Source organism: Schistocerca americana, chromosome 8 (genome assembly GCF_021461395.2).
Source record: "Schistocerca americana isolate TAMUIC-IGC-003095 chromosome 8, iqSchAmer2.1, whole genome shotgun sequence".
NCBI lineage: Eukaryota > Metazoa > Arthropoda > Insecta > Orthoptera > Acrididae > Schistocerca > Schistocerca americana.
In genome coordinates this window covers 171,085,576-171,113,208 of record NC_060126.1, presented here as the reverse complement: position 1 = coordinate 171,113,208, position 27,633 = coordinate 171,085,576, and the positions used below count along the sequence as shown (strand labels likewise).

General features: G+C 39.1%; 1 protein-coding gene across 4 annotated transcripts in view; it reads right to left on the bottom strand.

The window, feature by feature from the left end:
* The window catches only part of LOC124545347 (ankyrin-2-like), a 102,125-nt gene that overhangs the window by 5,541 nt on the left and 68,951 nt on the right, over positions 1-27,633 (bottom strand). Inside the window, exon 3 of one of the 4 annotated variants that reach the window (XR_006967607.1) lies at positions 5,766-5,945. The exons of 2 other annotated variants lie outside the window; for them this stretch is intronic. The gene's annotated coding sequence lies outside the window, so the exon portion shown is untranslated. The remainder of the gene's footprint in view (positions 1-5,765; positions 5,946-27,633) is intronic. One more of the 4 variants, XR_006967608.1, reaches the window with a different exon arrangement.

Sequence of the window (27,633 nt, the reverse complement as noted above, 5' to 3'; positions counted from 1 at the left end):
AATTCATTCTTTTTCTTTAAGTATTTCAGTTTTTACTCTACACTGCCACACTCTATAACAGAAACCAAAATTATGTCTTCTGTTGGAAAAAAGATCATGTACATATCCTTATGTGCCTGACATGTTCTATTAATTCAGAAAGGCTTTTCTATAAGAAATTAGCCACTTATTAGGCCACTCAGCAGATTGTATTTTTTATGATTTTAAAATGTACTTGTCAGCTAGCTTTCAAGCCACAATAGGTTCAGCATCAGATGGTAGAGGCTTAACAGACACTTCCTACTTTCTATACAACAGCAGTTAACGTCATTGCTACAGACACAATTATAGGATTACATGACATCACCATGATCCCAGTGACTAACTACGTTTGGTACAAAATACATATTGCCTGAAAATAGCCACCATCACTGTGCTGTGGCTGCAATGATGGTTAGTGGTCAAATAAAAGTTTTAAAAACATTGGGACCTGACTGGCTGCAGTTTACACACAAGCTATCTGATAATTAACTGCAGTCACAATGTCATCCACAGGAAAAACGTTTGTCACATTTAACTGCTAAAAAGATTACAGTGAAACCTCACTTAACAAGCACCTCCCGTAATGCACAATTGACATAATGAGCAAAACAAATTGTAAAAAAATGAGTGACTTAATGAGCAATGTTTCACATAACAAGTGACAAGAATTTAGTGTGACATCACCATCCATTCATACACTGTGGGGGGAGTGTTCATAATATTAATACCTCCCACTGTCAGCAACAGCATATGAACAATATCTTTAGTACGTACTGCAGTCTGGGTTTAGTGCTCTTTCTGCTACCATCTTAGCGCAGCTTGTGATCACACAGTTTTCTAAACTAATGTTCACACAGTGTTTTTTTGTGCACAAATTTTGATAACTATTATTTAATGTCCTTGAAGATAAGCAGCAAGAAGACAATCATAAGAGAAAGAAAACTACTTTCAAAATGAAATGTAAAATCATTAAAAACCGCGAACGTGGTGTGAGCATTTCTGATTTAGCACGCACATACAATTGGTCTACAGCAAGTATTTGCACTGTCCTCAAGAACAAGGACAAGATTAAAGAGACAGATGCTTCAAAGGGAGTGACACGAGTAGCTAAACAACAGTTTCATATTCTGGACCATGTCTAAAGATTGTTCCATATATGGATAAATGAAAAGCAATTGCAAGTTGACACTATTAATGAGAACATCATTTGTGAGAAGGCGAAATGATTTTTGCTGAACTCATTAAGAAGACGCCAGGATCATCAGTGGCCGAATAAGTGTTTAAGAGAAGCCACGGATGGTTTGAGAAGGTTAAGAGAAGAACCGGCATCCACAGCATTTTGAGACATGGTGAAGCAGCCAGCATCGACACAAAGACAGCGGAGAACTTCATTAGCAACTTCAAGATGCTCATAGACTCTGAGGGTTTCTGTCACAACAGGTATTTAATTGTGACAAGATAGGTCTATTCTGGAAAAAAATGCCAAAGTGTATACTTGTAACAGCACAGAAGAAAGCATCGTGTGGTCACAAGCCAATGAAAAGTCATCTCACACTGCTATTCTCTGCCAATGCAAGTAGTGATTTGAAAAGTAAATCGCTACTTCAAGAAGTGTAAAGTCCAGAAGAGCAGGTTAAATGTGATGTGGGGGTCCAACAACAAGGCTTGGGTGATGCGTGATATTTTTTGTAATTGGATCAATAAAGTATTTGGTCCTTCGGTGAAAAAATATTTGCTTGAGATGAATTTGCCACTCCATGTCTTGCTTGTTATGGACAATGTTTCTGCCCATTCTCCAGGCCTACAAGATCACCTCCTTGAAGAATTTCAATTCATCAAGATCCAATTTCTGCCTCCAAACACCACTCTGTTACTCCAGCCTATGAATCAGCAGATTATTTCTAACTTTAAGAAGCTGTACACTAAAGCACTCTTCAAGCGCTGCTTTGAGTTGACTAAAGCTACCAATCTTACTCTCAGAGAATTTTGGAAACATCACTTCAAGATCAAGATGATCGAGAAGGCATGGGATGGGTTTACCATGAGAACTCTCACTTCTGCTTGGAAGAATCTTCGCCCGGAGTGTGTTGTCGAAAGTGATTCTGAGGCATTTGAGCCAGTACCTGTGGCGCCTGTAGTCAACAAGGTTGTGTCTTTGGCCAAGAGCATGGACCTGTGGAAGATCACAGCCAATAAATGACCACTGAAGAGCTTATGAAATTGCAGTAGGTTTCACACCAGGAAGTTTCTGTGGAAATGATTTCTTCAGAGGAGGAGGTGATGGTAACAGCAAAGCAGCAATCTTCGGGCACAATAAGAGAAATATTGAAAGCATGGGAATCAGTTGCATTGTACGCTGACAATCATCATTCTAATAAAGCAGTGGCTACATGAGCTGTAAATTTATTTGACAATATTGCTATATCGCATTTTTGTCAAGTGTTGAAGCATTGGCAGAAACAATCAAGTATAGATAATTCCTAGTAAAAAAGAATTAATTATATAGTGTGAATAACAAATACATAATACTGTATGTATAATTTTCTTTGAATAAATGTCACAAATAAGATAAAACTTTTAGTACTTTTTCTGCATAGAATCCATTATCATATTTTACATTAATTTACATGGGTAAATTGTTTCACTTAATGAGTGTTTTGTATTACGAGCAAGATTCTGGAACGAATTATGCTTTGTATGCGAGGTTCTGCTGTATTGCACTGTACTCAACATCACTCTTATCGATACTGCGACAGAAGAAAAGCACTGTGTACAGCCAGCTTTACATGGTAGGGAAAGTAAAACTCACGTTTCTTCCATCCAGAACAGGACAATGCAGTTTGTCTACCCTGTTCAGTTTGTCAACATGCAGCAAAGGGTCATCTGAAGCTTATCTCACACATGTACTGTCACTTTATGGCAAGAAAAATTGTCAATATGGGAAACTGCCTGCGAAATTGGTGAACACTAAGGTGAAGGCATTAGTTAGTTAGTTTTCATGTTCCATGGATCATTTTGCATGATAGATCATAATGATGTGAAATGAGTCATTTTACATTCACATTACAAATTAATCTGTACATATGGTTACATTCTGAACATTTTTTTCCCAAAATGAAAAAAATATATACACACATGTGAGTTAGTAGGTGTTACTCACCACCTTCTATACATTACATTAATAGCAATTCTTATATGGACTATGATTTGTCAAGGAGAAACTTTCTCAATTAATTTTCAAACTTTACTTTGCTGTCTGTCAGAAACTTTATATCACTGGGTAAGAGATCAAAACTTTTGTTGCAGCGCAGTGCACACCTTTTTGTGCTAAAGACAATCTTAATGTGCAGTAATGAATGTCATTTTTCTATTGGGTATTGTAATTATGTACATCGTTATTCCCTTTGAACTGTAGCGGATTATTTACACAAACTTCATGAGAGAATAAATATACTGTGAAGCAGCAGACAGAATGCCCAACTCTTTAAACAGAGTCTGCTCTTTGAACAGATGTCTACAAGACAATCGTGGGTGAGCACCGCATATTATTCTTACAACATGTTTTTGCACAATGAAGACTTTCTTTCTTGAAGATGAGTTACTCTAGAACATTATTTGACATAAATATCAAAACATATAAATTTACTGATCGGTCTCTCCCAATGATTTGCAATGATTCTAAGTGAAAATGAGGCAACTAAGTTGTTTTAGTACTTCCAAAATGTGCTTCTACCAATTTAAATTCCCATCAATATGGACACCTCAGAATTTTGAAGTTTCCACCTTATTTATTGTTTTCTTTCCATGCATTACACTTATCATTGGTGAAGTATCCCTAGATATTCAAAACTATCCCTAGATATGCAGAACTGAATGTGTTGCATCTTTTTAAAACTGAGGGTGAGACCAATAGGAGAAAACTAGTTAATGATACTTTTGAAGACTTTGTTCACCACTGCTCCTGTTTCTGTGTGTACGCTTGAATTGATTACAATACTGGTGTCATCTGCAAAAAGAACTAATTCTGCTTGTTTTGCATTAGACAGAAGTTCATTTATATACAATAGTGGACCTAAGATTGAACCTTGTAGAATACCATATGTGATTTCTCTCAAGTTAGGAATGTCCCCTGACTATACTGATTGAATTACTGAGTACAACTTTCTGCATTCTGCTGCTATTGTGAGAGAGAAAACACTGAGGATCATCTCACTGGGGTTGTCCACAGTCAACAACACCAACCCATAATCACTATCTAGAAATCATAATTTGTAAGCGTCACGAGAAGAATCTAACAGAACTGCTGTTTTGGAGACAAGTGCAAGGGCTGTGTTGACCACACAATATAAAGCTGCATTCTCATGATCTATTTGGTCTATACAGATTCATTACAAATAACAGTACAAACTTCCCCCCCCCCCCTCCTCTCCTGCTTCTTTCACAAAAACTGTGGGGGTGCAAAGAAGGCAAGTAAGAAAACAGCTGGAGTGGTACTTGAATCAGTGGTACTGGGTTCTCTTCACTAGCAGATTTGTCTGATGATCGCTGGAGAGTGGGAATAGGCCAAGTACCAACACATACCCCTGGCACAAAGTTTCACAGACTCAGAAGGAAGGTGGGACAGGCATTTTTTGGCCAATATCATTCACGGATGTCAAACACTTCTCGTTGCTATTGAAGTTAATTTGAGGTCTGTGCGGAATTGGTAGGGGATGCTCCAATCTTTTGTGCAGCCATACATCATGGTGATGAACTGGACTTTCAAGACTGCAACACACATGAATGGCATTATGCCCTTCCAAACACCTTCCACAGCCAAAAGGAGGCAGAAGTCAAATGAATGGAGTGACGTGCAGTATCTGCTGGGCTACAGTGAGCGTGTTTGGAATTAGTTAGAACTTGCAGCTTGCATTGTTGCTGAAACTCTCTTCACTAACTGGAGGACCTCAAAATAGTACTATCATTTTGATCACCTTGTGGACAGCACACCAGCGAGGATCCAAGCATGTTACCTACAATGCAAGGGATGCAGGAGTACAGTATTCAGCGTCATAACTTTGTCAAGACAAAAGGGTAAGCACATTTGCTCCAACACTGGTTTCTTCTTGCAAATGTTTCTGCACAATAATTAAAATATTTCTACAATAATGAACATTAACTGTTTTTCCTCTAGAGATAAACTGCAATCCCCAATTCAACTGCCATCAAAAACAATGAGCATTACTTTCAAATGGTTTGAGACCACAACCCACTGTAATGACTGACCTTGCCTAACAAAGGGCGTTCAAGGACTACCCCTCTTTGATTTTCTTCATGTTTGTAGAATTTGAAGCTCTGTGCCCAGACATCAATTTTCTAAAGTAGTACAATGAAAAAAAAAAAAATTCACCTTTGAGGTTAAGAAGATTCAAAGCACAATTAAGTAGAGGAAAAAAAGAAATATTCTCAACTATTAAAGTAGTCACTGGTAGTAAGGTCAGTACACATTCCAATGTGAAATAATTTAGGTGAAGATAAATGTTAAATACGAAAAACATGGGTCATCAAGTGATTTTATGGACCCCTGCCCACAGAAAAGTAGCGGTGAAATTTGAGAATATTTTGTGTGGTTTTCCTGGGCAAGTTATAGTATTAGGTGGAGATTGCAAATTAGAGTTATAGACTGGGAGATTTTACAGATCTGGGCACATCATAGGGACAGGGAACTGCGTGAAACTATTCTAAGTGCTTTACACTAAAATTACCTAGAGCCGTTAATCAGAGAACCACCTCATGAAGTTAACATCTTAGATCTCCTTGTGACAAACACACCCAAATTCTTCATTTCAGCGTAGAACAGCGAATCAGTGATCATAAGCCAGTTGCAGCATCACTCAATACAGTGGTAAACAGCAATATCAAGGAACGTAAGGATGATATTTCTGCTGAGTAAGAACAACAATAAGCACACTGCAGATTACATGAGCAAAAACCTTAAGAATTTCATCTTCAGCACTGACACATCAATGGACAAAGTTCAAGAGTGTTCTACAATTAGCTGACAAATACAGTAATGGCAATGTACTCATTTTGTCAGTTTTCAGTCAGAAACAAAAACAAAAAAAAATTAACTATGTTTGTAGTGAAGTAATGAAAAAAAAATCATTTCTTCTCTTGAAATTATGAAACAGTCATACAAAAAAAGTATGGATACTGTACAAATGTGTAAGTACAGTATCCAAATTAAGGAACATAATCCCAGTAAGCTGGGCACAGCTGCTTTGCTTGTCTACAACACGATTTTGTAAATGTCTCTAAGGCAACAGCTCTTCAAGTTCTATAGACAGCTACTGTTTTCGCCTAATGCTGTTTGTGCTTCACAGTCGAAAGCTGTCAAAAGTGCTGCAAGATGTCATGGATTTACTTAATTTGTATCGACTGTACGAGTGTCTCAGTAGTTAAGAATAAATTTACTAAAACTTTATGCATAATGTGGCAAATTTTCATGCATCTCAGTCCTATCTCCTGAAATACATGTGGCACAATGACATCCTTTTGTAGATGTTTTTAGCAGTAAATGTGGATACAGCCTGCAAACTTTATTGTGGATACAGTAACACAGACATAATATATGTAAACATCATGCATGCTGTCACAGATTTTCACACATCTCATTTGTTTATGACATCACATTTCCTAAACTATGTCAGGTATTTGGTTCATTTCTTCACAGCAATTGTTGCCTGGCAGCAGTGGGTATGTGTACTATGTTTGGTTGAAACCACTCCAGTGATTTACGAGTAGGTGTGGGAAACACACACACACACACACACACACACACACACACACTTTTATAATATGTACATGAATGGAAATGCTTTATAAGGACACCACACAGCAATAGGATTTTTGTAACTTTTTGTATTTATGGTATGGAAAGTTCAAAACTCATATCAACAGCCCAAAGGTAGTTCCGTGCAAACTCTATAAACTTCTCGACAAAATCAACTTTGAAGATTTCCAAGTATGATTACCAGCTTAAGGTAAGGTCAATTTTTCGACAGACAGTGTGGCTCTGTGGCAGTATGCTCACCTATCAAGCAGATGGCCTGATTTTGATTCCTGGAGAGTACAAATTTTTCAGCGGTGCATGTTCTACAAACATTTCCAAGAAGCATAAAATGCGAAACGATGGAAAATAAGTCTGCTAGAGAATGTGATCGCTGGTCAGTTTCATTTTGGCCATAATTTTTCTATTTAGTTTGAATACCTACGTCATTTGAATATACCATCAATCAAAAATATACTAATTAACACATATCTAATTGTCATGTTTATGAAAAAATACATGTCATCTTATTTTCAACTACATATCAAACACAAAATCGTAAATTCTTAATTACCAATCTTTTATATAAGATTATTAATAAAGATAGTCTAAACTTAAAAAAATCATTTTACGTTAATTTGTTTTCATCTTCAGGTATTTTAATTTTCATGGAAATGCTCATAAAACATGCACCTTTGTTTAAAAATTTAGCGGAGCCAGGAATCAAACCCGGAGCATCCATGTATCAGGCAAGCATTGTACCACAGAGTCACGCGATTCATCAAAAGAATGATATAGCCTTCAGGTATTAAAGGCACTGGTTTTCTCGAGAATTTTTGTGAGCTGCAATTACCTGCTTTAGCAGTTTGGTGTTTGTGTTCTGAACTTCAATTACCACGAATATAAAAAATATTTAAAAAAACCAATTGCCAAATGGTCTCTTTGTTACACAAGTATGTACCGGGCAAACTTGTGAGGGGTGGAAAAGACCTGCTGTGGTTCAACACCCATGGTAGATAGCTGCTACGAAATCAAAGAGCCTCACTGCAAATTTAAACACAGCCTAAACCTCACTGACAAATAAAAACTGAACAAAGCCAAAATTGGTGTACAAAGAGCCATGCTTGATACTTTCACTGAATTCAAAAGTAAAATCCCATTTACTAACATGACAGAACATCCTTACAAGTTCTGGTCTTTTGGTAAATCAGAAAATTGATCAAAACCATCTGTCCAAACAAACTGTGACCATAATGGCATTGAAATGGTAGATGACACAGAGAAGACCTGAATACTAGATTTTTTTTCCAAAATTATTTCATTGAGGAAGATCCCACATTAGTTCTTCCTTTAACTTGTAATCCAAATGACAGTTACTGAAATAACTGACCACAGAATAGAAAGGCAACTGAAACCGCTCGACAGAATAAAGGCCACTGGAAGTGATGCATATCAATACAATATGACATAATAACATACAAAAGAACTTGTTCCTCTTATGACAGCAGTTTCTGAATTAGCAAAGCATTTCTAACATTGGAAAAATGAACAGGTCATTCCCACTTTAAAGAATGGTTGTCCTTGAGGTCCACAAAGCAGTAGACACCAGTGTCCAAATTGACACCGCATTCCTTGACTTTCGGAAGGAGTTAGATACAGTTATGAATTGCCAGCTAATGAACAAAACACAAGCATGCAGAATATCAGATCAGCGGTGTGATTGGATCAAAAAGTTTCTAGCAACCAGGGCATGTCATTCTAACAAAGAGAAATCTTCAGACTTAAAAGTAGGTTCATGCATAACCCAAGGGAATGTTACAGGACCATTATTTTTCATAACATACATGCAAATGACATGGTGGACAACAGTGGGAGTTCCACGAGCATTTTTGCAGATGACACTGTTGTATTCAGAAAAGTTGCAATACTAGAAAATTGTAGTGAAATGTAGAAAGACCTCCACAGGATAGATGCTTTGTGCAGGGAGTGACAATTGACCTTCAACATAAGAAAATGTAACATTTTGTGAATAAATATGCAGAAAACCACATTATTGTATGATTACATGACTGCAGAACAATGGTTACATCCATAAAAATCTGGGAGTAATATTATATGAAAACACCATATAAAACTTATCACTGATAAGATAGATGCCAGGCAGATATTCACTGGAAGAATTCTTGGGAACTATAGTCTGTCAACAAAGGAAATAGCTTACAAAAGCCTCGTTTGACCGATACTTGAATATTACTCACGAGCCTGGGATTCATAGCAAATAGGATTGACAGAAAAATGAGGGAAGGTCCAAACAAGAGCAGCACATTTCATTACAGGTTCATTTTGTAAGAACAAAAGCACCACTGAGATGCTCAGTGAACTCCAGTGGCAGATGCTAAAAGTGAGCCATCCTTACTGTTTAAGTTCCATGAGTATATATTGCTTCCTATGATGTGTATCTTGCAAAAAGACCATGTAGGTAAAATTAGAAAAAATTCGAACCCACACAGATTCTTACCAGCATCCATTCTCTGATCAAGGCTATGCTAGCTTATCTAATGGTCTAAATGGCAACTGGCAATCTGATGTGACGAAGAATCTTTGCAAAAGACAGTACAATTCGAATATCTCAAGAAGACAAAGCAGGCCAGGAGGAACTCCTTCCTATTGCCTAGCTTGCCTATCTTCCTTCTTCGCTCTGTTGTAATCATCTCCTCATAGAAGTATCATCATTAACAATTTGAGACACATTGGGTACACAGCAAAGTACAGGCAGTTACGAGACCCTCTTCGCCAGTAGGCCTATGCAATTATACAGAGAGAGGCAGTTAAGAGAGAGAGTGTACAGAACAACAAATTAGAAAGCACACATAAGCTGATAGTTCCCACAAGTGACCATGTGAGCATAGAGTAGCTGCATGCAAACTCTTAAGTCACATTCACGTTGTGTTTGAAACTTTTTTTGCAACAATGATTACAACCATGTTTGCAGCTATTGCTGGGCTATCAATGCCTGCAACATGTTACAAAAACAAAAACAACTAACTGAGGCTGTGTCAGTACAGATCAAATGAAGCATTGTTTCTGGCCTGTTACTGCTAAATACCAGTGTATAGTGCTAGTGTTAGTTAACAAAATACTCTGGGAACAGTATTATAACTGTGTTGCCTCAGAGTGTGAAATTCAAATACCTGTATTATTGTCAAGACTACTGATATATGTTGTATCGCTACTTATGAGACAGAGGAGTGCCTCTGGAATATGTTACATGCAAACTAAAAATTTAGAAGATAAAACAGGACTACAACCATAAAATTGCTGCTATGCTTCACACCATCAGCAGTAATATAGAAACTAAACTGATGTCTATGAAAACACAATACAGACATTTTGTATTGGGTTTTCCGAAGCGGAACTGAATTTATGCAAGAGAATGGAGGAATCGTCAGTGTGGATATGGAAAAGGGATCAACAACAACTGCACATTTGTTAGAAGAGATTGTAAACATCACTGCAGACGAGATGGCAGCTGTTGGTAATAAAGATTTGATTTTATATATTAATGTAACAACATTATAAGTATGTCAAGAAGCAATGAAACATATACTTCAAAGAAACTTCCTGGCAGATTAAAACTGTGTGCCGGACTGAGACTCGAACTCGGTCCGGCACACAGTTTTAATCTGCCAGGAAGTTTCATATCAGCGCACAAATACTTCAATGTTATTTACATAACTAGACTGCCATTACATAATAACGCTTTGACCAATGTTGCACAAACTGCATGAACTATTTGAGATATGGCTGGCTTTCAGATATGGAATACATATGCAAGACTTTGGAAGGAATCTCCTACTACCAGAAACTGAAGACTAATAGCAAGTCATTGCTTAATTGTAATTGATTTTCTGAAATTTGTGTCTTTCTTTGAAAGAAATAGCTCTACCATATTTGTTAGAATTTCAAAATCAGCTGATGACATCCTAGTGAAACTATGAAAAGCAGCACAATCTTCCACATTCAGTTCACACACATCATTCCTGTCAGATTCTATAGTATGTTTTTGTTCAACACAACAATTACACTTTCATTTTCATCTGTTTATATTGTTGAAGACTGTTAATGCTCATATCATCAATTAATTCCCTTTGGTGAACGTACTGTAGCAAACAATGTGAATACACAGCAAGAAATGTTTGCCATTAGCTCCATTGTAGGATACAACATGAATATCTATTGTTTGCCACTAGTGTCATAGGTACACATACAATGCTGCAAACAGAAACATGTTTGTCAACTCAGTGCTAATATGGCTTTAGTTTTTGTGCACAACTGACAGGCATAAATAGGTGGCCAGAGAGCCTGTCAGCAGTACTTTCCTGTGAACAGTGAGTGGCAGCAGCCAAGGGAGGTGTCCTTAGGAACAATAGTGAGCAACTGTCAGCCAATGACCAGCATGTTAGTTTGGGAGAGGCACTTAAGTTGATTCCACATACTTTCAATGGTAATAAGGCACAATCAAATTTTTCAGTTTCCAGAATGAAATTTTCACTCTGCAGCAGAGTGTGCGCTGATATGAAACTTCCTGGCAGATTAAAAGTCTGTGCTGGACCGGTACTTGAACTTGGGAGCTTTGCCTTTTGGGGCAAGTGCTCTACCAACTGAGCAACCCAAGCACAACTCAAGACCCATTCTCACAGCTTTACTTCTGCCAGCTCTTGCCCACAAAAGGTAAAGGTCCTGAGTTCAAGTCTCAGAATGGCACACAGTTTTAATCTGCCACAAAGTTTAAAAGTTTTCAGTTAATTGTGATAATGCATTTGAGCTTGCGTTCCAAAGTAAAGCAAGAGGTATTGTAAAAGTTTGGCACAGACAGAAGAGATACTGGATGGTTTAAGGAAAACCAAGTATTTTTCAATCCTAAAGTTAGCAAAAGGTTACTATCCAGTCCAGTTGGATGAGAAGCATAGGCAAAAGGTAGCTTTCAATCAAACAAACAGGAATTATAAATATAAAGGATAGAGAAGGGGTTGAAAGCAGTGGTCAAGCACGTTCCAACAGTTTATGAATGCCAGTCTGACATGATTCCAAGGAGGTAAGTTCATTTAACTTGATGACATTGTGATAGTCTAATCAGCAAAGAGCAAACTGTACGGCCGACCAAGGACCAGAAGAGACTTAGAACGACAATTGGAAATTGCAAGTCAACAATTATTAGTTTCTGAATAAGGACGGGCGCTGATAACCTCGCTGTTGTGCGCCCTAAAACACTAACCATCATCATCATCTGAATAAGGATGTCCCCTAATTAGGTCATGTATTCTTGGTTAACAGACTGAAAACCAGTAAAGTAGAAATACTCTACAAGAATTACACAAGAAAGAAGTGTCAAACTTACAAGCGGTGGAACAAAAGAATTCATCACAAATGCTAAAGGAAGTATTACTCACTCACTGCATGGAAAAATTCCTCACTCAATGCACTATCTTCTTTTCAACAAGGAATTTGTAATTACAACATATTCATTTCCACTGAGACTGAATTGACCCAACAGAGACTAGAAAAGTGCTTGCAAGTGGCATGCACTTCTAGAAGCTTAACAAAGCTAAGTGGTCATATATCAGCACTGACAGAGAGCCAATGCCCATATGCTTGGCAATAAATATTTCAGACCATACACATCTGGCAGAAAGCTTATTGTACGTTTAGACCGTAACCCCTAATGCTACATATAATGTTCGTTTTTACTGTTAATTTAGTCATGTTGAAGCTTGAGGAATAAGACTAGCAGATTCTTGACAAGGAAGGTAAACAGAATGGAGAAGCAGATGCTCCTTCCAGTAGGAGAAATTGCAGGCACAGTGCTCAGCAGAGACACTACCATAAACAGTGCAGCAGCTCCGGGAGCTGCAGCAGGCATCACAGTCATGTGGGAGGAGCTACAGCAGGCCATCACGACTGATGGAACAGCCGGCAAACTGGAGCAAAGTGCTGGTCCCTCACATGAAGACTCAAAAACCAAGTCTGGCCCAAGTACATGTGGGGAAGTCCAGTGAATAAAAGAGAGATAGATATAGATATATATATATATATATAGAGAGAGAGAGAGAGAGAGAGAGAGGGAGAGAGAGAGACTGACTATCATGGAACGGTATCATAATTTGTTAGTGGATGGGTGGCAGGGGATGTTACCACGATTAAAGAAGTGTATCTCCTGGGATGAAATGACAGCAGGAGATATAGAAGAGTATGAGGCATGTCCAGAAAGTAAGAGTACTGAGCCTCTGGCACTCAAAGTAATTTCTTTCACAAAGTTTACAGCACTTTGATCAAGAATAAGATGTTGGCAGTAGAACATGTGCTCTTCTTAGTCAGCTGAAAAAACCTTTTAGCGCCATTTGTTGTTGTTGTTGGTGGTGGTGGTGGTGGTGGTGGTGTTCCTATGGTACCTAAATGCTGAGGTCATCAGTCGCTTGTGCCATTTGGAAACGAGTGTGCGTATTGTAAACCCCAACAGTTGCAATGTGAGGGGCATAATCTGGTTTCCACTTGCAGATTTTTAACTAAACCAAAACTGTTTATGGCATAAAGTTTACCAATGTGTACAGGTGATTCCAGTAAGAAAGCTGGCAGAATGAATGTTCGCAATGAAAAGGAAGTGTGTGTGTGTGCGTGGGGGGGGGGGGGGGGGGGCGATACCCTCACTCTTGATTGATGAGATGGTGAACAAGACTGAAGAAATGATTTGTGGTGACTGTGAATTGACTTTGGATGAGATGAACACAATGTTTCCAAAAATTTCTATATCCTTCTTCAATGAAATCATTACTGAAGCACATGGTTTTCAAAAATTGTAGATCAAAACAGCTCACAGATCACCACAAAGTCAATGAAATTTCACATTCATGGGAATTTCTCGAGTGTTCTAAACTGGAAAGTGAACAGTTCCTTGATTCTACTGTGACTGGCAACAAAATGTGGGTGGCTCTCTTCACACTTTAAATGTAAAGACAATCGATGCAGAGATAACATCTCTCTTCTCCACCAGTGAAAAAATTCAAAACTGTCCTTTCATCCCAAGAAATCATGGCCTCTGCCTTAGGACCATAGAGGGATTCTCTCCACAAATGATGAGCAGTATTGTTGAACCCTAAACACAATACAAACGGCACTACAGAATACAAGAAGGTGTATGTCAATGAGGGTGGATGCTTGTTACATGACAATTCACATCCCTCATCCCCATAGAGCCAATGTTACAAAAAAAGCTCAGATTCATATTACTGGACATCAACTACCAGCCTGTTCAATCCCTGATATTTAGTTTTGATCTTCTCATCTCCCTGAAATTGTTTATGGGTGGAAAAAGATTTTCTACTGACTATGACATCCAGAGAGCCATGAAACAATGGGCGAAATATGTTGAACAAGACTCTTCTGATGATGGTATCAGAAAGCTCTTTCTTTTGCTCACAAAGCACATTAAGTGTGGAGGCAACTATATCAAAAAATAGTGTTTTACATAAATTGGTAAATTTTTAAGTTTTTCATAAATATATTGCCTTTTCGATTTTAAAACAAGTGATTAATTTCAATTTTTGAATATGGCTCGTACATCATCTGGAAATTGAGAGTTGTCAGTTGAATAAGGTAACTCAAAGTAAAATTTAAATGCCTGGAAATAATTGCCTCCTCAGAAAACATATATGAATGATGTTATTGACATTGTGGGGCTGCTGAACCAAATGGAACAAGGTAATAAATATGTATTAATGTTCCAGGATACATTAACTCAAGATATCATGCAACAACCGATTGGAGAGGTGTCGACACGATAGGACACGTTGGCGAAAAGAGTAATCATATTATTTTATCCGTTTTGATTGGAGAACATCACAACTGTTTTTTCAAGTTACACTGTAGTAAATACTGCAACCAGTCACAAGGTTTTTTTTTTTTTTTTTTTTTTTTTTAAAAAATGATTTTATTGTGCCATTAGTAGTTTTGGGCCTAAGACCATCCTTAGATGGTAGCGTTGACTTATTTGCAAGCTTTACTTCTGTGACTACAATATAACAAAGCTTTTGTGATGCAGAGTTTACAAAATGTTTCACATTTGTTATATTTTAGAACGCAAATGTAAAATTTGCAAAGAAGTCAATGATACCATCGGGCAATGGGCTCAAGCCCGAAAGTAGTAATGGTACAATTAAATCATTTCAAAAAAAGCTTGTGGCTGGTCGCAGTATTTCCTTACTGCATAATTAATAATAGTAGTTCGGAAAACCATCATGCTGCTAAGTGCAAGTGGAAGTAATTTTGTCAGTGACATAATTAAAAGACAGTGCAAATTGATTAGGATCGCATAGATGCAGTGATCAATTATCACACACAAAGTAAGTATGCTCTGGAGAGCAAAATGTACAATTACGGAAATGTGGGAAACTTCGGGACTGAGCACAAACAGACTGGGATGACCGAGGTTTTTATGCTTAACACTACACTACATAGTGCAACTGAATATACCCCTCAAGAGCTCTTGTTTACAGAACCGTATAATATTGCAGGCACATTACAGCAGAGCCTGACAGGCTGGATATATTACATTTTTTAATTAAAAGAATGTACGCAAACAATGTACTGTAGTGTGGGTCAGTAGAATGCACAGTGCAAAACAAAGAATAAAAAGCGCTTCAGCAGGACTCAAGAACAAACATACTCATAATCTAAGTTCCGCAACAATTGCTGCACAATCAAAGAGTGTGGCATAGGAGGTTAAGAAACCTAAACACTAGTGTTAAGGGCCTTACACAGCAGTGTGGGCAAAGGGACCAGATGCTGTGGTCTAAGAAAGAATAAGTACTTACTAGTCAGCATTAACAGATTAAAAACACTCTTAATTACAAATAACTCTGAGATACTTTTTTGTCAGGATGGTGTAGACAATGTGGCTGCTGGGATACACAGGGGAATCCAATCTTGTTCCACAGATGATCAAATACTGACTTTTGCCAGGACTATGTTATGGCATAATGGAAAATGCAAGCATTTTAGTGTCACTTGGAGGGTGATCAGTTACTTTTATCTCTTACACTTAAAATATTAAATTAATGAAACCGAAAGAGCTCCACAGTGAATTGTAGGAGTCTGTATAAATGGACTGAGAGCTCAGAACGTGGGTTGGTACATTACTAGCCATCAAACTGGCATTCTACTGGCACGTTACAATGATACAGAAAATGAAAAACCCATTCATGAAACTGGCTCAACAGTAAGTCAGAACAGAAACACAGAGACAACCAAAATTTGCGGTCGAAGTCGGTAAGATATTATTTGGCACACAAAACTAAAATGATTACTCATATGTGAGCAAACACAGTTACTACAGTTCACGAATAAACAACTAAATTTAGGAAAGTAACATTAGGCAGTTTCAACCAGACAATGTATTCAAAGACCAGAAACAAAGAAATGATTACAGCAGGACTGAAAAAGCTAGGTAGGCACCTTGAGGACTATAAGAACAGTACGGTCAAAGCATTACTGCAGTAAGGAAATTATTTACTATACATGATACCAAAAGACAGTATGCGCTATAACAAGCATAAATGTGATCCATGCAGTATTTTACAAACACATAAGATACAATGAAGTACAGGTTGTGCACATTACTGAACACACTGCACAACATTAATATAGATTACAGAATAGGTCGAGCACTCATTCGTGATCGCTTAAATAATACTGTTTCTTTGGCAGCTCACCAGAGTGTGCCTCAGGGCTGACCCAGGCGGCTTCTGTAAGCAGACCTGTGAACTGTAAGGATGCATGATCCTTGAAATCGCGATAGTCATGAGTGAAGATACATCAGTATGTGAAACTGAGTACAAACAACTATCATGCAAAGAAATCAGTCAATTTAATACACTACTGGCCATTAAAATTGCTACACCAAGATGAAATGCAGATGATAAACGGGTATTCATTGGACAAATATATTATACTAGAACTGACATGTGATTACATTTTCACGCAATTTGGGTGCATAGATCCTGAGAAATCACTACCCAGAACAACCACCTCTGGCCGTAATAACGGCCTTGATACGCCTGGGCATTGAGTCAAACAGAGCTTGGATGGCGTGTACAGGTATGCGGCTTCAACACGACACTGCAGTTCATGAAGAGTAGGGACTGGCGTACTGTGACAAGCCAGTTGCTCGGCCACCATTGACAAGACGTTTTCAATTGGTGAGAGATCTGGAGAATGTGCTGGCCAGGGTAGCAGTCGAACATTTTCTGTTCCGAGAAACGCCCGTACAGGACCTGCAACATGCGGTCGTGCATTATCCTGCTGAAATGTAGGGTTTCGCAGGGATCGAATGAAGGATATAGAGCCACAGGTCGTAACACATCTGAAACGTAACGTCCACTGTTCAAAGTGCTGCCAAAGCGAACAAGAGGTGACTGAGACGTGTAACCAATAGCACCCCATACCATTACGCCGGGTGATACGCCAGTATGGCAATGACGAATACACGCTTCCAATGTGCGTTCACCGCAATGTCGCCAAACACGGATGCCACCATCAAGATGCTGTAAACAGAACCTGGATTCATCCGAAAAAATGACGTTTTGCCATTCGTGCACCCAGTTTCATCGTTAAGTACACCATCGCAGGCGCTCCTGACTGTGATGCAGCGTCAGGGGTAACCGCAGCCATGGTCTCCAAGCTGATGGTCCATGATGCTGCAAATGTCGAACTGTTCATGCAGATGGTTGTTGTCTTGCAAACATCCCAATCTGTTGACTCAGGGATCGAGACATGGCTGTACGATCCGTTACAGGCATGCGAATAAGATGCCTGTCATCTCGACTGCTAGTGATACGAGGCCGTTGGGATCCAGCACAGCATTCCATATTACCCTCCTGAACCCACCGATTTCATATTCTGCTAACAGTAATTAGATCTCGACCAACGCGAGCAGCAATGTCGCGATACGATAAACTGCAATCGCGATAGGCAACAATCCGACCTTTATCAAAGTCGGAAACATGATGGTACGCATTTCTCCTCCTTACATGAGGCATCACAACAACGTTTCACCAGGCAACACCAGTCAACTGCTGTTTCTGTATGAGAAATCGGTTGGAAACTTTCCTCATGTCAGCATGTTGTAGGTGTCGCCACCGGTGCCAACCTCGTGTGAATGCTCTGAAAAGCTAATCATTTGCATATCACAGCATGTTCTTCCTGTCGGTTAAATTTCGCATCTGTAGCATGTCATCTTCATGGTGTAGCAATTTTAATGGCCAGTAATGTACAATTTGTAAGGAAAATTTCATTCTGTGATCATGAGAGTACCAAGCAATAATGCTGCGGCCAGTCCCAGAAATTCCTTCCAGCTGTGTGGGAAAATTCAGTATGGTGAATGGAAGTGCGTGGACTCAGTTCAGTCAAAAAAAGTATCTGTCCATCACTCCCAGAGATGAGTAATTTACAGTATTGAGTAACAATACCAATTAACCCTTGTCAAAGTAACAAGAACAGGAAAACAAAAATCCCTTAGTGTTGTGGAGTACAATCACAAGTACTGCTACTCTCAGAACATGTGAAAATATCAAATGTAACCAGCATTAACATCACGCCAGGCTGTAAGCTGGAACTTGACTGCTGTATGATAGATGACAAAGAATGAAATGAGCTCAAGCTAAACATATCTGTATGGCAAATTGTGCAGCAGGTCGATATAAAACTAGATGAATTACAAATGGAGATATACAACCAACACTGTAATCATGGAAGGAAGTATTAGCAACAACATTATAAAGCTATCTGTATTCTCTTTCAAGAATGGTGTTATACGCATGGTATGCAATTTTAACATAATGTACTACTGATGAAAAGCTCTCAGGTTTCCAGCTGGAAGCAGCATTGGGATACTGCAACGTTTCGATCAGTGTCATAATCATCATCTACTAGTATTGGGATACTGCAGCGTTTTGATCAGTGTCATACTCATCACCTACTAGCAAAGTATTGAGATACTGCAGATCTGACAATATTTATACTAGTGATGCACCCTCTCCATTTGGCTGCAAGCGGTTGGCTCTGTAGGACTGGCAAACAGAGCAAGGCATGGGGATACAGTGGTGCACATTGGCCCCGTCACACAAACAGAAAACAGCAGTGACAGAACGTAGCATAAACAATGATCACGCATTTGACTTTGAGAACGCAAAGTTACTATGACTAACAAGCTGGCAGTCAATATGCAGAGAATGGAATAAGATTGCATGTAAAGTAAAGAAATGTCAAATGTTGAAGTGTTAACAGTAAATTGCCTATGCACTCATAACAAAGTTCCTGAATTTCCCAGTCTCCAGGAAAGCTTCCACACTTAAATTATGCTTGAAACTGAGATCTGGATGAAGCTTGAAGTAAAGAGTTTTGTAATATTTAATGAGGCATGGAATTTACATTGAAAACTGAAAACATAGGTTACACACCACATGAGGGGACGGGGAGGGGGGTAATGTTCATTGCAATCTGTTGTAACTGCGACTGAGATGGTCGTGGGGTAGCAATGGCAGAAAGAGCGGCAGGACTCGCGGAGAGGTCCGCGAACAACAACACAACAGGAGAGCATGGACACAACCAACGAGAGACAGAACGAATACAACAAGATCAAACAACGGAGTCACAAGGAAACTAACACGTCCACTTGTACACAGAACAAGGAAGTAAGCTGTCTAACACGAGGCGAGATGTCAACCGACGTACGCGAGATTAGACTGGCTGGCTGAGCGAGAGGCAGGCGCTTAAGTACGCTATCGGGGGTGCCACGTGTTCCACTGTGGTGCCCTCACACTAAAAGTGAGCCAGGAGGCGCGCACCGCCACAGCTTACAGTGCGATGGTGCAGAGACCTCTATGGGTCTTCAACGTCCATGACATCTGGCACGGATTCAAATTCCGCGGCGCATGGTACCAGATAATCGACAAAAATATTGTGCCTGTTGAGGTTAAAAATTGAGTATGACTGTGAACTTATCCATACGCAATTAACAAGACTAGATGGACTGGAGTTAATCATTAGATGTCTTTACTGGCTACCTGATTCACAATTGTAGAACAATTCAAAGTAAATCTATGCTGAGTAGTGCGGAAGTACCCCAATCATGCAACATTAGTTGGACATGGTTTTGGCCCACCAAGTGTAAAATACAATGTGTTTTGATTCATTTCATATAGTACAAACAGACTTGTGAACAACTTCTCAACACATTTTCTGAAAACTCTGTTCAGTAACTAGTTTGACAACCATATGGAATGGAAATATTTTAGACCATGTAGCTACAAACAGGCCTGACCTTATAGGCAGTGTCAGTAGAGACAGGGATCAGTTAACATGACATCATAGCCATGATGATTACTACATACATAAATCTATCAAGAAGACAGAGAGATTTTGTGCTCAAAAAAGGAAATAACAGCTGTTAGCAACTTACTTAGATAATGAATGGACATCATTTAGTTCAAATATGATGGATACAGAGAAATTATGGACAATGTTTAAACTAAGTGCAAATCACACACTGGAGAAGTACGTGCCGTGTAAGGATACTAAGGACGAAAAAAGATTATGTGATGTTTTTGATATGACACTCATGTCAGTGAATTTTCCTTATGTGTTCATTAATGGTTCTGTCAACAATCACAGTATTTATTAGGCAACTAGTTTTGAACCGTCACAGGTTCAGTTTCAAGCTTGGCCTACTGAGACTACAAACACAGTACATAGTTGTCAATGAATAGTGAATACGAAATTGGTATTACAATAAAATGTTCAAGAATATAACAGAAATTAATTATTTGAACACAAACATACCTGTGCTGACAGTGCCTGACCTCAATAATACACATTAAGTAGCAACACATGCTCTACACATGTTTGCAGGATGAATGCCACAATCCTGAGTGAGCTCCCTGCCGCTGCCGTATAAGCAGCAGCCAGCAGCAAGTCGCACTCTTAGTTCACTTATTTGTTTCATAGTTTAATTCTTAATTTTCTTGCACGTTTTTGTGTACTTGCATAGTTTAATTCACAAATTTCAGGCATATTATAGTATTTGAGAGTTGTGGCATCGCATTTTAGTACCCGTTAGTGTAAATTAGTGTAGCCGTCAGTCATTTGTTTGTTTTGAGCAGCTTGTGAGATAAAGAGAGGGGAAAAAAAAAATTGTTAGGGATCGATAGGGACTGCAGCTGTTGTGTACGGATTCAGGGGGAATTGGCCACCGTCTGTAAACAGTTGGAAGTTGTGTTGGCCGAGGTCAACAGGCTCCAGGCTGTTGCCCTGGTCTGCAGTGACGTTGGGACACACGAGGTCAGCACTTTGGCACCTCTGGAACCTGTAGCATCAGATGCCACTGCGCCCTCGGATTCGGACGTCCCTGCCGGTTGACACTTGCCTGACAGTGATTGACGAACTGTTGCAGTGTCTCAAATCCCCAGGTGGAAGGCAAAAGTCGGAGCTTGCTGCAAGGCTGTAACCTTACGCCTCCGTAACAGGTTTGAGGTACTGCCCACTGCTGAAAGTACTTCTGAGCCAGCAAGGGCGGCCTCGCCTGTTGAGGCAGTGGCTGGTCTTCCTGAGAGGTCCGGACAAGTGCAGAGGGTGGGATTGCTTGTCATTGGGAGCTCCAATGTTAGGTGGGTGATGGAGCCCCTTAGGGATATGGCAGCTAAGGATGGGAAGAAAGCCAATGTGCACTCAGTGTGCATACCGGGGGGAGGGGAGTCATCCAAGACGTGGAAAGGGTCCTTCTGGATGCCATGAAGGATACAGGGTGCAGCCAACTGCAGGTGGTGGCTCATGTCGGCACTAATGATGTGTGTCACTATGGATCGGAAGAGGTTCTCTCCAGTTTCCGGCGGCTATCTGAGTTGGTGAAGACTGCCTGTCTTGCTAGTGAGATGAAGACAGAGCTCACTATCTGCAGCATCATCAACAAGACCGATTGCGGACCTTTGGTACACAGCAGAGTGGAGGGTCTGAATCAGAGGCTCAGACAGTTCTGCTGCCGTGTACGCTTCAGATTCCTCGACTTGCGCCATAGGGTGGTAGGGTTTTGGGTTCCGCTAAATAGGTCAGGTGTCCACTACACACAGGAGGCGGCTACACGGGTAGCAGGGGCTGTGTGGCATGGACTGGGTGGTTTTTTAGATTAGACAGCCTCAGCAAAGATCGAAAAGGGCTCCAGTCTCAAAGGGTACAGGGCAAAGAAACAACGAGAATCGACCAAGCAACAGTAGGTACTGTAGTTGTAAATTGTCGTAGCTACATTGGAAAAGTACCAGAGCTTCAAGTGCTGATAGAAAGCACTGAAGATGAAATCATTATAGAAACAGGAAGCTGGCTAAAGCCGGGGATAAATTCTGACGAAATTCTTACAGAGGTGCAAACCGTGTTCAGAAAGGATAGATTAAATAAAGTAGGTTGTGGCGTGTTTGTGTCTATGGGTAGTAGTTTATCTTGTAGTGAAGTTGAAATAGACAGTTCCAGCGTATTACTATGGATAGAGGGTATACTCAGCAGCCGTACCAAAATAATAATTGGCTCCTTCTACTGCCCCCAGACTCAGATGATATAATAGCTGAACAGTTCAAAGAAAACATCTTCCGAAATTGTACTAAATACTTTCTCTGAGAATTACTTTGAACAATTAGTTCATGAGCCCACACGAATTGTAAATGGTTGTGAAACCACACTGACCTCTTAGCCACAAATAATCCTGATTTAATAGAGAGCGTCATGACGGATACAGGGATTAGTGAACACAAGGTCATTGTAGTGAGGCTCAAAACCATATCAACTTAAACCACTAAAAATAAATTCAAAATATATCTATTTATAACAGCAGATAAAAATTCTGCTTGATGTCTTCCTAAGAGAGAGTCTCCATTCCTTCCAAGCTAATTATGTAAGTGTAGACCAGATGTGGCTCAAATTCAAAGATACAGTATCCATAGCAATAGATAGATTCATACCACATAAGTTAATAAAAGACGGGACTGATCCACCATGGTACACAAAACACTGTTGCAGAAGCAACGAAAAAAGGCATGCCAAATTCAAAAGAACGCAAAATCCCCAAGGCTGGCTAAGTTTCACAGAAGCTCAAAATTTAGTGTGGATGTCAATGCGAGATGCTTTTAATAGTTTCCACAATGAAACATTGTCTCAAAATATGGTAGAAAACCCAAAGTTATTCTGGTCATATGTAAAGTACACCAGTGGCAAAAAACAGTCAATACCATCACTGCGCGATAGCGATGGAAATGGTACCAATGATGATTCCACTAAAATGGAGTTACTAAACACAGTTTTCCATTATTCCTTCATGAAAGAAGATGAAGTAAATATTCCAGAATTCGAAACCAAAACAGCTGTTAGCATGAGTGACATAAGAGTAGATATCTTAGGTGTTTGCAAAACAACTCAAATCACTTAAGAAAGGCAAGTCTTCTGGTTCAGATGATATACCAGTCAGGTTCCTTTCAGAGTATGCAGACACAATAGTGCCTTTCTTAGCAATAATATACAACCACTCACTTGACGAAAGGTCTGTTCCTAAAGACTGGAAAGTAGCACAGGTCACACCAATATTCAAGAAAGGAAATAGGAATAACCCATTGAATTACAGACCCATATCACTGACCTCAATTTGCAGTAGGATTTTGGAGCATATACTGTACTCTAACATTATGAATCACCTTGAAAAAAAAATGACTTATTGCTACATAACCAACACGGATTCAGAAAATATCGATCTTATCCCCATGAAGTAATGAGTGCTGTCTACAAGGGATCTCAGATCGATTCCATATTCCTTAGATTTCCAGAAGGTTTTTGATACAGTTCCTCACAAGCGACTGTTAATCAAATTGTGTGCATATGGAGTATCGTCTCAGTTGTGTAACTGGATTCGTGATATCCTCTGAGAGAGGTCACGGTTCGTAGTGATAGACAGTAAATCATCGATCAGAACAGAAATGATATCTGGCATTTCACAAGGTAGTGTCATAGGCCCTCTGCTGTTCCTGATTTGCGTAAATGATCTAGGTGATAATCTGAGCAGCCCCCTTAGATTTTTTGCAGATGACGCAGTAATTTACCGTCTAGTAAAATCATCAGACAATCAATTCCAATTACAAAATGATCTTGAGAGAATTTCCGTATGGTGCTAAAAGTGGCAATTGGCACTAAACAAAGAAAAGTGCGAGGTCATCCACATGGGTACTAAAAGAAATCCAATAAATTTTGGGTATATGATAAATCGCACAAATCTAAGGGCTGTCAATTCGGCTAAATACCTAGGAATTACAACAGCAACTTAAATTGGAGAGACCACATAGATAACATTGTGGGCAAGGTGAAACAAAGAGTGCGCTTTGTTGGCAGAACACTTAGAAGATGTGACAAACCCGCTAAAGAGACAGCCTACATTACACTTGTCCGTCCTCTGCTGGAATATTGCTGTGCGGTGTGGGATCCTTACCAGGTAAGATTGACAGAGGACACTGAAAAAGTACAAAGAGGGGCAGCTCGTTTCATGTTATCGCGCAATAGGGGTGAGAGTGTCACTGATATGATACACAAGTTAGGGTGGCAGTCACTGAAACAAAGGTGGTTTTCTTTGCGGCGAGATCTATTTATGAAATTTCAATCACCAACTTTCTCTTCCAAATGTGAAAATATTTTGTTGACACCCACCCATGTAGGGAGAAATGATCATCATAATAAAAGAAGAGAAATCAGAGCTCGAACGGAAAGATTTAGGTGTTCCTCTTTCCCAGGTGCCATTCGAGAGTGGAATGGTAGAGAAGTAGTATGCAAATGGTTGGATGAACCCTCTGCCAGGCACTTAAGCGTGAATTGCAGAGTAACCATGTAGATGTAGATCCACACGTCTGTTACCAACTCAAACTCACATTGGAGGTCAACATAGCCAACAACACTGAGAAACCTTCGATGGAACTAGCATCACATCTCATGTACAAGCACACATCTGCAGCCAATGGGCATGTTGTGTTCTTAAAAAAAAATGTATATGTGCCTAAGCACATTTCTTAAACCTGACATCAATACAATGCAAAACAACAACAAATGTACAGGTGTTACACAAATACAAATACTGGTGTGACATGTATACCCATTACATATTTGAACAGAAGACAAGCATTTCATGTCCAAGTGTGTGTCCTCGGCCGATAGACATATTTAATTAAAATAAGGGGCATCACAGCATCTTCATTAACCAGTCACATGTAACATAAAGTACAATGAAACAAATCACATTTGTTGTACCATTACAAATTTTGTGTTGTACAAACCGATGGTTGTCTTCCAAAAGTCTACATACATATAGTTTACATACACAAAACACTTAACAACAATACATATCATTTTTCCAGCCAATAATTTTTGTAGAAAGCAGTTACATAGTCGCACGAAAATAGTTTCTCACAGCACTGAATCATTACTACAACTTAAAATCGCCTTGTCCTGCACTCAAAGTGCATATCTGTTCATGTGAATCCTGTTGTTAATTACAGGGGACAAATACAGAAATATGAATACTCAAGCATTTTACGTATTTCCAGACAATTTTGTATTGCTAGTCATGCATGCTGCATGAACATCTTTTTCATATAGTGTCCCTATGATCACACCACCCTTCAGATACACATATACCTGACATAATTTACTAACTAGACATGCTAATCCAATAATTACAGACACACTTAAATGCTCTCCTTTGTAACATTGCTTCAAATTCAAACATTCTGATCCAACATGTTTGCTGATTTGATATGTATCTCAGGACAAGGCAATTTCAAGCTGGTCGTGCAGGACATGATGTAGTAATGATTCAGTGCTATGAGACACTGTTTTAGTAGGACTATGTAACTTTTTATTTTTCAGGTCCATCTCGATCACATAAATTTTTACATTTCACTATGAGCGGTTTTGGCTACTGCCATCTTCAGATCATAAAATATTCTGATGTAGTATAAATGTCAAACTAAACATGTACATACATAGTAAGCACTTACTATGTACCTACATGTTTAGTTTGATGTTGATACTACATCAGAATATTTTATGATCTGAAGATGGCAGTAGCAGAAACCAGTCATAGTAAAATGTAAAAATTTATGTGATCAAGATGGACCTGTAAAATAATGTGCCAAAAATATGATCACAGACTCATTTTCAGACTTTATGTCTTCAGTTGGTATGTAACTTTTTTTACAAAACTTATTGGCTAAACTAATGACAAGTCTTGTTTTTAAATGTTTTATTTATGAAAACTATATGTACGAAGACATTTGGAAGACAACCATCTGTATGTGCAAGGCAAAATTTGTAATGGAGCAACAAATGTGATTTGTTTCATTGCATTTTATATTACACATGACTCGTTAATAAGTGCTACGATTCCCCCTATTTTAGCGTGATGTGTCTATTGGCCATGGACATGCACTTTAACATGAAATGCTCGTCTTATGTTCAAATATGTAACAGGTACATGTCACACTAACATTTGTATTTGTGTGATACCTGTACATTTGTTGCTGTCTTTCACTTCAATGATGTCAGGTTTAATAAAGGTGCTTGGACACATCCCCATTTAAAAACATGCCATGCCCACTGATTGCAGACGAGCACTTGTATGTGAGCTTGGCTATGTTGACCTCCAATTTGATTTTGGCTTGGTAACAGACTTGTGCATTCATTCTGCAAACATACTTAGAGCAAGTGTTGCCAGGCAGTGTTTACTATTATATTCCAACACTGTCTGTGCAGGTATGTTTGTATTCAAATAATTAATTTCTGTTACATTTTAACTTCTTATTGTAATACCACTTTTGTATTCACTGTTCACTGACCACTATGTATTGTTTTTGTACCCTCATAGGCCAGGTTTGAAAATGAACCTGATAAGGTTGGAAACTTGTCACCTAATGAATACTGAAACTGTTGGCAGAACCATTAATAAACACTTTAAGGAATTTAAGTGAAGTTGCTGCTGTTGCCTGTCAACAAAATGTTGAAACTGAAGAGGAGGGTCAGTGAATTTTATTTCATGATCACCCTCTTGGTACAGACGTTCCGCTATGGCCAATTCATCTGCATGTTCCAGATGGCAACTCCTTGTGTTCAACCAGACAAGCATTAACACTTCTTTTTGTGATACCAATATAAACCAGTCCACAACTACAAGGCATTTTGTACATAGCTGGTGTAGCCAAAGTACGTCTTATAACTTTTGCTGATCTTGAACATTCTTTTATCTTCCTGGTGGGTCTGAAGGTAGTTTTCACGCCATACTTGTTCAACACTTTCTCAATGCACTCTGTAATTGTACTGATGAATGGAAGGACAACTTTTCCTTTGGGCAGCCATCATTCCTCATCAGTCCTGATTCTCTCTCTCTAAGGTGAAGTGCTTGATCTACGTCCTTGTTCAAATAACTGTTCTTCTTTAATGCTGAAGTAGATGTTCAGGCTCACCTTTTAAGTCCGTCACATCACAAATTTCATGTGCCACATCTACCAAGGTTTTAATCACACCTCTTTTTTGTCTGGGATGGTGGTTAGAACTTTTCCACAGATAACAAAATGCACGAATTTTCTGTATACCCTGTGGCCCAACATCCCGTCACCTTGCTTTATAACAGACACATTCAAGAAATTCAGTCAGCCATTATTTTTTGTCTCCATACTAAATTATAT